The 17,707-nt window shown below is 41.4% G+C and overlaps 1 long non-coding RNA gene across 4 annotated transcripts; it reads left to right on the top strand.

The window, feature by feature from the left end:
- The first annotated feature begins 39 nt into the window (after nt 1-39).
- Nucleotides 40-3,811, top strand: LOC117852014 (uncharacterized). 4 transcript variants are annotated; one of them, XR_004639709.2, is made up of 6 exons: nt 40-389; nt 676-731; nt 907-1,804; nt 2,504-2,588; nt 3,247-3,316; nt 3,504-3,811. It is a non-coding gene; the product is annotated as an uncharacterized lncRNA (long non-coding RNA). The 4 variants fall into 4 exon arrangements; XR_004639708.2 differs by having other exon boundaries at nt 41-389; nt 673-731; XR_004639707.2 differs by having other exon boundaries at nt 41-415.
- The last annotated feature ends 13,896 nt before the right edge of the window (nt 3,812-17,707 follow it).

Raw genomic sequence — 17,707 nt, 5'->3', positions numbered from 1 at the left:
AGTAGCTAATAGGCAAGATAAAATGATATTCACACCTGCTATCCGCCAAATCTGCTTTATAGGCCTGATATGTGGGACTAGGTCTGACATATGGAACCTCGATGTGTAGCATTCCTAGGGTTTATTTGTTTCCAGGACCCCCTCACCTCCCATTCTCCACCCAGCCGCCACACACGCCGAACCCCGACGGCCGACACCCCTCATCTCGAACTCTTGATCTGCCCGTGACTCCGCGGGTCCCGCGGGATCCCGACTCCCCCAATCCCTATCCTCCAAGACCACGCCGACCTCCTCCCTGCAGCCAGTGCTAGAACCACGCTTCCGTCTTCCCAACAGCGGACGGTCAAATCTTGGACAGAGAACAGCGCCTGCGGCCTGCACGATCAGGAGTAATGCCGTCACACCAACCTACCGAGTAACTTGTCCTTGGCCACTTCAAAGTTCAAGATGCTAGCTATTGTTTCCTGTAATTGATTTGGATCTGGGAAGTCTGCGTGCTAGCTTGGTGATTTGTGCACCGATGGTTGCAATAGAATGGACTAGAGAATTCCTTGGCTTGCTTAGAATCCTAATTTATCCCCAATTTATTTTTGCAATTTATTCCTTTCTTCCTAGATTTTGGGCTAGATTCAGTCGAGATCCTGACAATATGTTAAATTTCTTGACATGCAGCAGTAGCTCCAAGTGCCAGCCTCCGGCAAATGCTGCCTCTGGTCTTCTTGTGACTCCAGGTGATATTGAAGTTGAAGGGCATAGATGTATCTTGTTTGTGTGTGAAATGACGAATGTACTATGATGAACTATGAAGTGATGATGGACTATGCTTCATATTTTTTCTGTGAACTACAAGTTCCTGTATGTCAATATGTGATGTTTGATGCCTCGTGCCTGTGTATTGGTTGGAAGCTGGAGGGCACACGGGCATGCCCGTGGGTAACACATGCCCGCGGATGGTGGGTGACGGGTGCGGGCGCGGGCGAGCAGCGTGGGATGGGGTCGCCTCCCTCGGCGGCCTCCTAGCGGCACAACGTGGGGCAGGCCTACCTCCCTCGGCCGGCGTGCTAGGGGCGGCAGGGACGGGCGGCCACGGTGGAGGCCGCCTCCCTAGTAGGCTCGTGCCGGAGTCGCGCGGGGCGCTTCCATGGCCGGCAGCGATGCACCTCCAGGAGTCGTGCGGGGCGCTTCCATGGCCGGCAGCGATGCACCTCCACACCCGTTGCCCCCTTTTGTCTTCCTGCTCCTGCACCAAACTCAGCACTGCCAGGGGAGATTTTTAACCTTCTGATTTCAGATTCAAGCACAGTTACTGAACTCGATCTTTAGTGAGACTTGTATAGTTCCAAAGCATTGTTTCAGATCCTGTGATGTTTTTGTGCGGCTAAATTTATTCAAAGGATTGTGCTTCAGCTCTTAATATATACAAGAAGAATGAATCTCAGTCACACCTAGGAATGCTTAAAAAATATCTGAATTAATGTTCTATTAGTGAGTTCTGTAGATGCCTGATTAATCATTAGTACATCTGTGACATGTATCCATAGATATGTTGTGATTTTCTTCTAATTCCATGGGCAGTTCATGCCATTTTATTTTCTGAATTGATCTACAACCAGTATTTCTGAATTTCTAGTAGCTCGGATAAGTTTATTTTATTAACTTTTTTATTTGCTGGTTGCTGCGTTTAGTTGTCTAATATTTGGGTAATGATCCATGTTTACTTTGCTTCTGTTCAGAGTATTGGTCCAGTGGCTTCATAGGAAGTGTTTTTTGCTTCGGAGTGAGGCTTCAAATTGTTGCTGTGAAGGTAGGTCCAGCTTCCCTTTCCTGTTAATGTCCCCAACTTTTGTTAGTTAGGTTTGGCTGAGAGGAGTAATCATGATTACGTAGGCCTACAAGGTAAATACTTAAGGAACTTGACTTATAGGACATGATCATATGAGTATAAAGAGAGCAACTCTCTATGAGTAAAGAAAATGAATCATAGTGTTCTGTGTTAGTTCTGTATAATTTCTTCCTTCATTCTTTTTTTTTTGACTTTATACTATTGTCCGTTTACTCCTTTTTCATGTATAGAATTTGTTTATAGAGAAAATGAGGTGATCTCTTGTCAGACGATGCTTATGTGAATAAATCAGATCAAAAACCTGTGATGATCATTCCACATCACACAAGAATCTTAACTGCAGAATGATGTAATGTGGAAATGCATGCCTAACATGTATAAATAATTATGCATTTTAGGAAACTAATTTGAATAAACAATGTCAATATGTTTTGGAGACTATACATAGATATTATGAGACCCATGCAGACAAACTTTTTTTTCGAAGACAATGTACTTTTGATCATAAGGTGCTTCCGAAAAATATATGTAGCCTATGCCTTCACTAGACCAGCTTGTAAGTCTTTGATAAGTGAATAATCTGTTACCTTCAATTAACATCAGCACATGGTTTTCTTAGGTATTGCCATCAACCCATCTTATCAGTTCTCTTTTTTGCAGTTAGTTTATAATTGAATAATAAAATTGGAGGAAAGCAGCTACATAGGCTACAACCCTATCCCTCTACAGGCTGCAGGTCATTGAGGTTTGTTCCGTTTTAAGTTTCTCTTTCAAATAAGAGGTTTCTTCAGTTTTCAGTAATGATTTTTGTCCAGTGTTTAGTTACAGAAGGTATCATCTATGGCATACTATATGCTAGCTTTCTTTTCTTTAGTTAACACTTTTTATTTGTTAACACTTGAGACAAGAACATTTTTTTCCAATCCTATAGACATGATACCTGAAGCAAACTACGCAGTGAAGCTACCTTTGGCTGTTTAAACAATTTATAGTGGGAGATTGGGAAATAATTTGTAATAATGTAGTGTCAATCTCTTTTATTTTCTATGCATGAAGTTGAAGCAATATCTTCTATTTTTCTAGGATCTCTAGATTAAACTATGTTGTTATGCCTGCACTTGCTATCTCATCCAATTAAAATTCAATATCTTTTGATGATTGCCTTCCTCATCAGTTATTTATAGCAATGGTATTAATTCATATGGCTTGGAATTGGCCATATTGGCCTACCAAAGTAATTGGAACCTATAGGTTTATTAGTCAATCATAACTTCTAAATTCTCAAGTCACCAAGGGACTACTATTCAATTTGTTGTTGTCTCTCTGATCTATTTTTCCTGCAAATTCTTAGCTCTATTGGCTTCATATTTCATATACTTTGCTTATATATTTGTTTTGTGCAGAGACACAAGTCATGTGGAAAAAAGAAAAAAGGAGTACTTATCCTTAATTCCTATGCATTTTTGCTAATAGGTAACCACTGTCATGAGTCATTTATTGTTCATATGTGTAATCTAAAATTGTATACCATGCTACACCATTCGGTGTGATATAATTAAATTAACATAACATGTGTGTTCATTCATAGGTGATTACGGATCAATACTAACACATAAGCATATGTGTGCCTCTAAATTCTATGTGTGTTCATGAATTGCAGGAAAGTATGGACAACTAAAATATTTAGAGAAAGCTTTATGCCTATATGCTGGCGATGGACTTCTAGAAGAACGGAGAATTACAGAAAGGTTTATTGGTAACTGCTGGTGTCGATGGGGAATGAATAGATCAATAAGAGAACTCATATTTAGTTTTATTTTATTATGCCAAACATAGTTGCAAACTTATAGTCAGAGATGATGTTTTTATTCTGCTGTGGTCATGTTTATTTTAGCAGTACTCTGGTCATTGTATTATTATTTTGGTTGAGACATATAATAGAAGTTAATGAAGGTTTGAGTTCTTATATGTGATGATAAATTATATGTGATGATGAAGTATATACTCATGGCATAATTATTTTGTAGCAACAATAAAATTTCAGGCCACAAAATGTAATTAAAAAGGTCCTAGCTAAAATACCCTCGTTGCAACAAACCACTGCGCAACCACCATTTGTTGTTGCAATATACATTATTGTCACAAACTTTATGTGTTGTTGTAGGACGTGTCTACCACCAACAATAATTTGTTGCATTTTCATCTATTACCACCAACAATGATTCGTCGCATTTTTCATCTATTACCACCAACAATGATTCATTGAATTACCTTTTATTGCCACCACCAAATGAAAGTTGCAATTGTGACTCTAGCCATCAAATTTGTTACGTTACAATATTTATTTAATGCAATGAAGCACAGTGTATGGCAATATGGTAATATTTCCATGTAACTATGGGGTGACAATAAAGCTATTTTGCGACAAGTTCATTAGTGGCAATACCACGTCGTTCATTGCAACAATAACTTATGCAACGATTCTGCTGGTCGCAATATCCGTGCTTGCAACCATATCACGGTTGCGTTAGTTTTTTTATGCGCGTTGCAAAACCACCATATTGCAACACTACATCCAAAAGGATGCAAGAACCTATTGCACCGTTCCAAATGCAACCATCTGTCAACGACTATACATAGATGCAATTGATCCATATTGCAACCAAAATAGTAATATTGCAACCCAATATAGGCGTCACAATAGGGCTGGATCCTAGTAGTAACAGAACCGACTGGGCCAAAGAGCAATTTGATCATAACGCTCTGGTGCTTACATCGCTGAAGTACGCAACTTGCGGCACCACCGCCACCATGCCGGTAGAACCTCTGCCATCACCACAACTGCAACGGAGGTTATGGTCGAAGGGGAGGCAATGGTAGTGGCAGGTGAGCTCCCACTCCAAAGCTGCACGAGCATGAACCTCGGCCACAGCCGTTGAGGCCACGGTGGCGGCGAATCTGGCCCGCAACTTGATGGCATCAGCGACAGCAAGGGCGGAGCCCGCAAGCACCTTTCGCGCCTTAGCCATGGGCCGAGCTGATGTGGCGGTGGCATGTGAGGCAACCCCCGTCATTAAGCAGAGGGTGCCTCTCTTGTCACGGAGGCAACCAAAGCACGAGCGACAGCTGCTGCAATGGCCGCCACCGTGGCCTGTACTGCCGCGGCCACGATGGCAGCTTCTTTGGTTGATGGCGCCATGGAGGAGCAGGAGGAGGCCAGCGGCGGTGCGGGCATGGAGGAGGAAGAGGAAGAGGCCGGCGGTGGCGTGGGTGTGGACTGTATGGAAGTGGATAAGATTAGGGTGCTGTGTAGTATATATAAGAGATCTGGACCGGTTAGAATAAATTAACATTCTAACTCGTCCAATTTAAAATCAGTTAAATAAGTTAACATTCGAACCAGCCCATTTTTGAGCCGGTTAGAGGGTTCTTTTTATTAAAAAATTAACAAAATAATTAGAATACAACATATAATAATATTAAAAAAATCGCAAATTTGTTCGGTGCACACGAAAGATAACCGAATGTTCGATCCACAATAGTTCCACACACATTAATATATTACAAATTATGATGTGAAAACATCAAAATAATTCTCTTGCACCCTCGATCCTCTTGATATTGTCATAGGACTCAAGAATACTGAGCATGTTGATTAGGAAGTCCACGTACTAATCCTAGTAGCGTCAGTAGTGGACCTAGAGCTTGTGGACATCTTCTGACAAATCGAGCTTGGCATAGAAGGTCAAGTCTTCCGAACACTAAGGATCATCATCTTTGGCAATCTTGAAATGCTACTAGCCTAGCTTCTTGGCTAGGGCTGATGGTGGCGCTTATAAAGGGATCATAACAATACTTCTCAACATATGGCACGGCAACCTCCGTTTCATCACCATGGGTGAAGCCTAGTTGAGCTAGCACGCAGCGAGAGACGAAGAGCTCCTGAATTGGTGTCGATGGCCATTCGCCATCGTCCATGCCAGCCATATCTCGATCTAGATTAAAGATACAAAGTAAGATTCAGAAATAAACAAAAGAAATTGAGATCGTATATGACAAAACTTACACTACTTTTGGAGAAGGGGGGCCTTCGATGGATGAAATTAAAGGAAGCAAAGGCGCGGGGCGCAGAGACAATGATGATGAATGAGATGATGAACAGAATTATCGGTGGAACGCCGTGCACACACACAGCCAGTATTTATATTAGTCGATGCTCCTGGAAATAATTAACCGCCATAGAAAACGAAGCGCTCCAACTTCTCGATTTCACACCTCGTCATCGAAGAGACCAAAGTGGTTCAACTTCTCTCTCGACTTCACACCCCGTCATCGAAGAGACTAGAGCACTTCAACTTCTCTCTCACGCGTGCACGTAACCGTTCAAATTCATCCCAATCGGTCAAATTTCAAACTACTACGTTTAATCAATATTCTAATCGGTTGATTTTCAGACCAGCTACAATATTGAAATATATGTGAATATGCGTATTGGTACCAGTGCATTTAAGTAAACGTGCTGATGTGAAATAAGGCTGGCAAGTTTAAATCTTTATTAGTGTCGGTTCTTATTTGCGCCAGTGCAAATAGACTAAGGGGTGTTTGGATGCGAGGTACTAAACTTTAGGAGGGTCACATCGAATGTTCGGACGTTAATTAGGAGGACTAAACATGAGCTAATTATAAAACTAACTGCAGAACCCCTATACTAATTCGCGAGACGAATCTATTAAGCCTAATTAATCCATCATTAGCAAATGGTTACTGTAGCACCACATTGTCAAATCATGGACTAATTAGGTTTAATAGATTCGTCTCGCGAATTAGACTCCACCTGTGCAGTTAGTTTTGTAATTAGATTATATTTAATACTCCTAATTAGTATCCAAACATCCGATGTGACAGGTACTAAAGTTTATGGGGGTGTATCCAAACACCCCCTAAACACACGGGTGCCCTTTGGCCCGGTACGTATAAGCCCGTACGAATGACGTTCACCGCAGCAGTGCAAACAAAAATATCGAAATCACAAACTAAACCACCTAACTACTTTGCCGTAAACTTGTCCGCTTATGCTGACACCTATATATCTTACAGACACTTCGTATAAATCCAACAGCGTATATTCCTAAACCATTTTTATTCCACCCCTCTGCATGCAACCAGCCATGCAGTTCTATATTAGAGCTCACTTTTCCCGTGGGTGACACATATGGAACTTGTGACAACAACGTGTGATCGATTTAGTTGTAAAAAAAATTCTGTACTTGGACTTTATGGAAGCTCACGGTTAGCAGTCACCAATCAATACTAACTAGCTAGATCGCCGGTGGAGAAGTGCTGTCATTTTATCCATCTTATAAAGTACCATATAACTTTTCGTTCTCTTTTTAGTAAACAACTGTTTTGATCTCCACGTGGCTGCATACATACACCGTCCATTTTTGTTACTCATACATTTTAATTTAACAAACTTAGTAATAATAGACTTGCATCATGATTCGGCAACTACAAAAAAGAAAAACAAATTAAAGGCCTTGGCCTGGAACATGTAGGTTACGCTACTGAAAAGTAGGTTTTTTTTGTACAATTAATTATGGAGAAAATAATGCAATCATGTTACGATTGAATACCAAAAACAGCGGAAGAAGAGTTATATAGCTCCTCATCTCACACAACATTTCGTGCACAATTTTGACCTTATCTAGTAACGATCCTTGTCATATCCCAATCGATGCAGCAGCAGCAACAACAATGATGATTCCATTAGTATTTTCAATATTTTGGGCCCAAAATTAACTAATAAGGCAAATATATACTTATGACCTTGTTTGGCGAAAAAAACTGGATCCAAAGTCTAAAAATGTTAGCATATACTACGTGGTGCTTTTACTGCTGTGATTTTATTAATTTATTTGGAATAAATTATAAGAATCACAGCAGTAAAAGCACCGTTATCGCCGTTCGACTCATGTTCTCCGTGTGGAGTAAGGTGTCCATTCGTTCGAGCTGATAATGCTGTCGAGATCTCCCACACCTGTCATTGTCCCTAGACAATTATTGGTGCGTCGGCAATGTTGAACAGTGTCACAATCTACAATTTTCGTAAGCTCGCCAGCATGTGTACGATACACATTTTAAGCCACATCTCGGCCATTTAAAATCCATCAAATGGGTAGCCAATTCATTAATCATGCACGGACATATAGAAGCTGGCCGCGGTGGTACGTACATACGTGCATATGATTTGAAGATTATTAACACAGAGACAATCTCTTAGGGCATGTACAACGCCAATTAATGAGTCGTCTATACGGTGTGAGTCGTTTATACGGTATCATGTAGATCAATTTTGTTAAGGCGGACGAGAGAGAAAGAGGAGAGAGAAGAGCTGTCGTCTCGTGAGACGATGACCGTGGCTCGTGCTCCCATGCGTACAGACGGCGTCGTTACCGGTTGTACGAGCCATGGATTTGAGGCAACGGATCCCGATCGAGTGTAAAATAGGGGCACCCGTGTTCCTTGACTCCGTTTGCCCGGTTGCCGTGCGCGTCCCTTTTGGCCGTCGTGCCATCTGCCGGCGGTGCCGCTAGCCTTCCTCCATGCCATCCAGCAGCTGCGCTACTGACCCTCCGCCACCCCGTCTGGCAGCTGCACCGCTAGCCTGCACGTCCGCCGCGGCACGGTTCGTCCGCTACTCCGCCCGCTAGCCACCACGCACACGTCCCCTCCAAGATCTACCAGCGGAGATGGACGAGAAAGACCAAGAGAAAGGACGATTCGAGAGGAACATAATCAGCGAGATATTTGGGGAGCCATTTTTACATCTAGATCCTTGCACTTTTATATTACATCACTTGTGAAAGATTGTAATATCAGCAAAGTCCTTTAGGCAGGTTAGATTGACATGAAGTAAAACTAAAAGTTAAATGATACTCCTAGGTAAGTTTATTCTCTCGGATGGTAAGCATCATGTATCATCTCAAACAAACAACAAAATAGCATACAAAGATCAAGCTATACCTAATCACCATGTATTATGTGTTCATGCATAAATTAAATAACTTATGGATAATTTAATAGACAAGCCATTGTATACATTGTTTGTTTTACTGTCTATGTACGACATTCAAGGTACTTGCAGACGGCAGCTGTCTAAATTGTTGAACATGTCCTTAGATTCCCAGTGTGATTGGTATATGCCGCTTGTTTGGTCGAAGGTCTCATCCTTTCCGGCCTTCTTTTGTGGCTACGAATTCATAGATTGTTCTTTTATCCCTACTAATTAATGCATAGCCTCATTGTAGGTCTAACACTTGATGGCGTCTGAACGTGTGCAACGAGCAACCCCTGCACCATGCATATTAATCGATCGCGGCGCGTCGCCGAAAACCTGGTTAGTTGTAAAAGTTTCTCCTAACTGACACGAAATTAATGGCGTCGTGCTGTAGTCATACTAGAAACAAATGTATATACTACTGACGCGGACTATAGTTAAATGTTGCTTTGATCACTACTGGAAAACCAATTAAATGTTTTGGAAAACCAATTAAATGTTTTGGAACCTGTAAAAAAATTTGAGACTAAAAGTCTCACCTTTTTTACCGGCTCATAGTATCGGTTGGTGTTACCATCTAGTACTAATGTAGTTTTTATTTTTCTTTCCATTCAATTTTCTTTCACACTTAATGCTATTATTTTACGCTACACAACTTTGCATGCCATGTACACTACTACTATACGCTCGTTTAGGCTAAAAATGTATTAAACCAATTAACATATAGAAAATTTATGAAACCACTAACATATACAACTTATGAAACCAACTAGCATATTTACAATTATGTATTACAGTGTGCCTAAATCTCCATGAGCATTTGTTGACTGAATTCCTTATCAGTTTGTTCATAAGCTTTCTTAGGCACAAATAATTTTCTAGACAATTTACTAGCCATTAGTGATTTCCAGTAATTTTCTAACAATTTTATGTTTTCCACATTTTATTTAACAATGTGAAATCTAAAAGATTTAAAAATGGGCGGACTTAGTAGCCACAGGCTTGTGTCACTAGCCGTTGTCTCGCAACATTGCGACAGCGCGCGTTTGCAAGAGATGGGGCAGTATCTGCCTGACGGGGACGGCATGGGCGTGGCGGTAGCGAACGGGCGGGCCAGCTGGAGGCGCGGTGGCAGCGGTGTGGTGGCCGGCGTCGGTGTCTCGATCGTTATTCTAGGCACGCAGAGCAAATGGCCAAGGAGAGGCCAGCACGGCAATGGTGCCGAGGAAGATAGGTGGCGGCACAGCATCATGCTGCAAAGGCTAGCCGGGGGTGGCCACATTGTTGGGGCAGAGGTAGGCTATGGGAGGCGTCGAGGTAGAGGCTGGCTAGCCTTTGCGGCAGTGACGTTTGGACAGCAAAGTGGGCGGAGGTCGGAGCAGTAACGACATAGGGCCACATTGGCTGCATAGGAATTAGGTAGCGACCGGGCGTTGATCGAAACGAGGAGGCAAACGTCCAATATCAAGATCGAAAATGGTTAGGTGTCGAGCAATAAGGAGTGTTTTTATAGGTAGGGGCATTTACTACCAGGTAATTACAAAATACAGTACTAAATGCTCTTTAGTGTCGGGTGGTGTCATCATTTAGTGTCGGGTGGTGTCATCATTAAGTACTTGGTACTAAAATTGGACGAAGCACGAGAGATGAAACCACCCTGTACTAAAAGCTACGATATATTTTTGTTTCCCGTGTGCACCTATTTTTTTACAAATGTTCTATCCTCAACCAAAAATTGGAAGGTTGCTATCATATAAGTTTAACATGCTTTGCAATTTGTTTATTGCTTAACAAATCAAATACCAATCCTGATATTGCAAAAAAAGATTTTGTTAGCTCAGTGTTGTTAAGATCTATACTAAAAAATATTAAGTATAGTTAAATTAACATTTTGACCATGTAACAATTTTGTACTTATTAGTAGGGTTTAAATTGTTTGAATACTTTTGTTAACACAGAAAAATAAAAACATTAATATTTTGATCATACAAAAACTTTGCAAAATATAAATATAGTTAAATTAACATTTGACCATGCAGTTAGTTTATACTTGTTTAACATGGTCTAAATTAATTATTTCAATACTTTTCTTGACCCAACAAAATTCAAAAATTCAATATTTTGACCATGGAAATATTTAGTAAAATATTAAATGTAGTTAAATTAACATTTTGATCATGCAATAAATTTGTACTTACATGATTTTGTCCATAACCAAAATTCATTACATGAGTGTTGACACCGGTTTTGGATCAGAGTCAACCAAAGAAGATAAGATTCTGACAGCCGATGAAGGATAGAGAAAAGGTCCGTTGATGACTTCGCGCTGACCATGACTAGCCGCGGGTGACCAGGACTCCAGAAGCCGATGGAAGACCGAGAGGATCCAATCCCAAGAAAAATGACTCCACTAAATAAGGGAAAGCGTGGAGATTTTTCTTTAGTAGTTTTTAGGCTAATTTGTACCATTTTATATCGTAACCGACTAGGATTTTAGATTGCTCCAGGGTATAAATATAAACCCATGAGCCTTGTAATAAATAATCATCAATTAATCAATACAATCTTTTTAGCACCTGTCGGTGTTTAGACCCGGCAATCTATCGAGGGGGTACCCAAGGCAGTGTTTTATGCCACCGAGATCGGGAACTCGATGGTGAACGTGAACACACAATTTAGACAGGTTCGGGCCGCTTATGTCGCGTAATACCCTACGTCATGTGTGTTGGTTGTGTTGTATTGATTGAACTTGTTTGGAGGGGGTTCGTACCTCGTCTTATATTTTTGGGGGCAGGATTACAGGTCGGTTGTTTACAAGAATACTAGTCGGATTCGACTAGAGAGTCCTACTCTAATTTCTACGCATAGTTTCCTAATCCTCGACTAGTTCTTGTCCTCTATGTAGATCAGGCCATCCTGCATCGTAGTCTCTATGTCTGACATGTCTCGGTGTACAACCCCATATCTAGGACTGTCAAGCCTCCCGATGGGCCCATAGATGTATGGACGGCAAGTCCCCGAGTACGTTTTAGTAAAATGTAGCAGTTCCGAGTACTTTTATAGACACCTCCAAGTAGTTCGTGGTGCTCTTTGAATACTCCATCGGATTGGGTCTTCGAGTGTACTCGAATACTGCCATGCGGCTAGAATGTGCTCAAGCCGCATTTAACTTGATCTTGAATCTTCAATCTTGAATTTTATATGGAAGTGCGATGCAAATCGCACTCCATATGGAGTAGCCCCTGAGCCTTAGGTTGAATCGAAGAATCAGGCTGAGGGTCAATCTTGTAATTTCACATCTCTTTTACCTTAAAACCTAAAGAAAAAACTTTTTAGCCGATTGGCATGTGGGACACAGCCCCCGAGCTGTTATACGACTAGTTTGGGTATAACGGTCAACCACCAGTCAACATGACCGTTCACCAACACAAACCTTATCTCTTTCGAAAAAATTGGAAACTGTGAAACGATAACTTCAAGATTTTAAAAACAGAATATTCCCCGTTAATCTCGCCTCGGTTTAGCTATGTTGCGGTTATAAATAATGGAGTAATACATCCCTTCCGTTTCACCTGAGGATTCGACCCCTTCATCTCCCTCATTGTAGCCCTAGCACCACCGCTTGCGATCCTTGAGCTCGAGTGTCACCACTCCCCACTGCTTAGCCCCCGAGCATATGCGCAAGAAGACCCTAGTGGCAACACGAATAGGGAAGAAGGTGACATCCAGCAAGGTGGCGGAATGAAAGAAGAAGAAGACCGTGAAGAAGGAGAAAGAGATCCAATTGCCAGCACCGAAGTACGGCAAGACGGACCAGAGGGCTCCGCCCAACTAAGACTGCACCTGGAAGAAGTCCGTGATGAATGAGGTAGAAATCTAGGCGTTGGTAGATGCCAACCTGCTTCAAGAGCAAGATTTCATCAAATGGAGAGCTGCCGCCAGCAACCGTTGGCCATTGGAGAACTACACCAACAAGACAATGATCTTCACACACTTTATCGAGCGAGGTCTTGAAAGTGCATTTGCCCCCCTAAGTGGGTTTTGGTGTTGATGACATGCATGATTAAGGGACTAATGACTTTATCGAGTGATTCACAGGTTTAAATTCTAAAGAAGTGCAAACGTGTAAGAAAAGAACCCAAATTTCAATTAAAGAACAGTGTTGAGCTTAAAAGAAGAGTTTTCTATAATTTCTAATTTTGATTTTGAGTATAGGAACACTGTACTATAAAGGGGGATGTGGATGGATATCTTGAAGATGTTAAAGTGCTAAATTGAGATGCTAACTACCCATGAGAGACACAATTCGCTCACCTGCACGCTTGTTTTCTCACAATTTCTGTGATTGTCAGAAGTTCCGATAGGGGGTCGGAAGTTCTGACACCGGTTGGAAGTTTATGCTCAGTGGATTTAATTTCACAGTGCTGAAAGTTCCGACCTTGTGTTAGAAGTTCTGATAATATGCACCGGAAGTTTCTTATAACTTCTGAGGAGAGGTTCCTAGTCATTTTAGTTTAACTGTGTCAAAAGTTCTGATCATGTGTCGGAAGTTCCAACAAGCACATAACAACACTGTAACGGTTAGTTTTTGGGGCTCGGGTATAAATATCCCCTTAGCCCCCTCCTTCATTGCTGCTAACCTAACTCGAGCAACACACCCCATAGAGCATTCAATACACCTCCCACTCCCTCTTTGAGCTAAATTCTTGAGAGTTTGAGCTAGGAATTGGGTGAGAGCAAGATTGAAGGTGTGAGACTTGAAGCTTTGAATGTGATGTTCAACAAGTTCATCTCAAGAGCACTTGAAGCATCTCCGGCTGTTGATTCACGTTTGTTACTCTTGAAGCTTGCTTCTAGATGGTTAGGTGTCGCCCGTTTGAGCACCCTCTTTGTGTGGTGCGCCCGGGAATGTTTGTACCATCCCATCCTTTGTGGATTCATAGTAAGTAACTCGATCCTTCTTTGTGGTTGATTGAGAGAGGTAAAGGGTTAGTGAGGACATGCCTCTTTGTGAGCTCCTCAATGGAGATGTAGCTTCCTTTGTGGAAGTGAACTGTGGTAAACAAATCCTTTGTCTCGTGTGTTGCTGTATTCCTCGAGTTCATTTTAACCTAGAAGCTTGATTTGAGACGATCTATAAATTTGTGAAGTTCCTTGGATATCTATCACCTGCAGTGGTCTCTACTTATCATTTATAATCTTTTGATTCAAACAGAATTGGAAGATTCATGTTTTATTCTGAATTTCATTCAGCTCATTTCCTGCCATTGGAAGTTCCGCCCCTGTACCGGAAGTTCTGATCCATCGGAAGTTCCGGCAAAGCATTGGAAGTTCTGACGTATCTAATACTGCTGCAAAGTTTTTTAGGAAAATTTTTAAGTGAGCCTATTCACCCCCGCTCTAGGCATCACAAGATCCTTTCAATTGGTATTAGAGCCTAATGTCTTGATTAAGGCTTGACCACTAAGGGATTTAAGATGTCTCATAGTGGGGATGGACTTGCCGCTACCAAAGAAGCCGCCACTCAAGCCGCTGTCGTTGTTGGAGATACTTCAAGCTTATGAGGAGGTCCCATAGACCCCTTAGGTCAGCTTCAAAGGAGTCGACCACCCTCTGTACATGTAGCAAGCTCAAGTGATGATTCAAGCTCAAGTGATAAACTTGAGGGTGAGGACTTGGAGGTCAAGAAAAGAAGAAAAGAGAAGATGAAAGCCAAGGTCGAGAAGAAGGCAAACAAGTTGATGAAGAAGAAGATCAAGGAAGAAAGAGACAAGCATCCTTTCTTCGGGTTTCATCAAGTTCCTGCTAACTAATCAAATGCATCATCTCAATATCCTTCTTCTCAATTTCAATCCGTCCACTTGGGAAAACCTCCTTACTTTGATGGGATGGATTATTCCCAGTGGTCATATGACATGAAAATGCATCTCTACGAGTTTCACCTTCTATTTGGGAAGTTGTGGTTGTAGGTGTGACTTCGCCCAAGAATGGCATGCCAATAGCCAAGCAAGCTCAAGATTACTTTTGCAATGCTCAAGCCGTATGGGTCACCACCGGCTCTCTATGTGCCCAAGAGTTCAACAAGGTATACTACGTTGAGGTTGCCAGGGTAATTTGGGATACACTAAAGGAGGCACATGAGGGGACCGATCAAGTTAGAGAAGGCAAGATGGACTTGATTCATGGAGAGCTAGAACACTTCATCATGCTTGAGGAAGAAACCGTGAGGCAAATGTTTGATAGACTAATACTCCTTGTGTCGGACATTAGATCTCTTGGAAGCATGGATTGGGATGATCATAAAGTCACCAAGCAGATGCTTAGAGCTTTCACTCCAAGGACCCACTCTTGCCACCATGATTAGAAGGGATCCAAGCTTCAAGACAAAGACACCCAATCAACTTCTCGGTGAAATATTGCATCAAGAATTGGTTGAGATGGGGCCAAATCTCTTAGCTTGAGAATGAACAAGAGTGTAGCTCTCAATGCTAGATCAAGTGTCATGGTTGAGTCAAGTCCCAAAGCTCTCAAGTCAAAGAAGAAAGACTCAAGTGATGAAGAAGCACTGATGAAGAAACCGCATTTGCCATAAGAAACTACAAGAAATTTTTGAAGAAGAAGGCTTTCAAGAAGAATGGTGATCATACAAGGAAGACATCACAAATAAGTTGGTCATTGCATTGCCGATTGTCCTCACAAGAAAAAGAAGGAAATGGAGGAGAAGAGGTATAAAGAGAAGAGCAAAGGACTACAAGAAGAAATATCAAGGTCAAGCTCATGTCGGTCAAGAATGGGATTCTAGTGATGAAGAATCGAACAAAGAATGTATGGCAACTTTAGCCATACTCAAGCCTCCTACACCAACTAGACTCTTCAACAATACCTCTGACAATGAATATGATACTCCTTTTTGTCTCATGGCAAAAGGGACCAAGGTACTAGATGCTACATCCTCCTCATGCCTCTCCTCCTCTATATCTAGTAATGTGCAAAATGAGTTGGATGATGAGGAAAAAACCATAAAGCCAATATGATAAAAGAATTTGGAAAGAAAGGCTATAAAGAAATTAAAAATCTTTTGGAGTAATTGGAGAAAAAGAAGGAGTCTCTCAATAGGCAAGAAGACTTTGTCATCCTTGAAAAGGAGAGAAACCTTGCTTAGAGAAGGTTCTTGCCGAAGAAAAAGCTAAGGATAAAAAATGAGCTATTGACTTGTCTCTAGTCAATGATTCAAATGAGAGGATGTCAGAGGAACACACTTTGGCAAATGAATCTCTAGCTTCTCTAAAGGCCACTCATAGTGAACTTCAAGAAAGCTTCTCATGCTTAACGATCAAATTCAAATACCATGAAGTTAACTATAGTGCTCTTTGGGAAAGCACCAAAGCCAATTCCAAGGCAAATCTTGACTCCAATGCTTGCACTAGTGAAGGTTGCTCAAGATGCTATAAAATTGATGTGAATGCTTATGTTGCTAACATCGCTAAACTAGAAGAATCAATCAAAGCAAAGGATGTTCAATTCAAAAGATTGAACATGTTAGTGACATAAGGTTGTGAAGGTAATGCCAAGCTCGAGCCTAAGATCAAGTATAAGGATGGGTGGCATCCTAGACACATGGATGGGCTTGGACATTACAAGGGAAGCAAGGTATATGACCGGAAGTTGGTGAATGCTAAGGAGGTTCTCATGTTCAACAAAGGTGCAAAACTTGGTGACTTGATGGACATGGCACATGGTGTAACAAAGACCAACCCAACTCAAGTCAAGTCAACAGTTAAAGCAACTACCAAGGTAAATGTTATGGAGAAATCCATAACCAAGTCAAAGGACAAGGTGGTTGCACATGAGCCCTCATCAAGCTACACCACCGACTACATGGTTACAATGGACCAAAATGGTAAAATAGTGGTCAAGTATGTTGGTGCCTACACAAAAAAAGGCCATCTTTAGAAGTGTGTGGGTTCCAAAGATATATTCATCTAACCAACAAGGATCCAAATCTTTTTGGGTACCTAAATTTCAAGCTTAACTTGTTTTGTAGGTCTACTCCTCCGGTGGCACCTTATGGATGCTTGATAGTGGATGCTCAAATCATATGACCGGGGAGAAGAATATGTTTTTATCCCTATAGCATTATGACACACCTAAAGAAAGTATTTTCTATGGAGACAATAGCAAAGGAGATGTAATCAGAATTGGTAACATTGCTATCTGAAATGACAACTCTCTCTAATGTTTATTTAGTTGAATCTTTGGATACAATTTGTTGTCTGTTTTACAACTTTGTGAGAAGGGCTACAATTGTCTCTTTACTAATGTTGGTGTGACTGTCTTTAAAAGGAAGGATTCCTCTATTGCTTTTACAGGTTGTTTGAAGGGCAAGCTCTATCTAGTTGATTTCACAATGGATAGAGTTGAGCTCGAGACTTGTTTAGTGGCACAAACTAACTTGGGTTGGCTTTGGCATCGCTGACTAGCCCATGTTGGGATGAGGAACTTGGCCAAACTTTAAAGGGCGATCACATCCTAGGACTAACAAATGTTATCTTTGAGAAAGATAGGGTATGTAGCGCATGTCAAGCCAGAAAGCAAGTTGGTGCTCTGCACCCCGTCAAGAACATCATGACTACGTCAAGACCATTGAAGCTTCTACACATGGATTTATTTGGACCTATTGCTTACGTTAGCATTAGCGGTAATAAATACGGTCTTGTTATTGTTGATGATTTTTCCCGTTTCACTTGGGTATTCTTTTTGCAAGATAAAAGTGAAGCTCAAGGGATAGTCAATAAATTCATTAGAAG

This window comes from Setaria viridis, chromosome 4 (assembly GCF_005286985.2).
Source record: "Setaria viridis chromosome 4, Setaria_viridis_v4.0, whole genome shotgun sequence".
NCBI lineage: Eukaryota > Viridiplantae > Streptophyta > Magnoliopsida > Poales > Poaceae > Setaria > Setaria viridis.
Note: the sequence above shows the minus strand (reverse complement) of the source record. Positions and strands in the feature narration are given on the sequence as shown.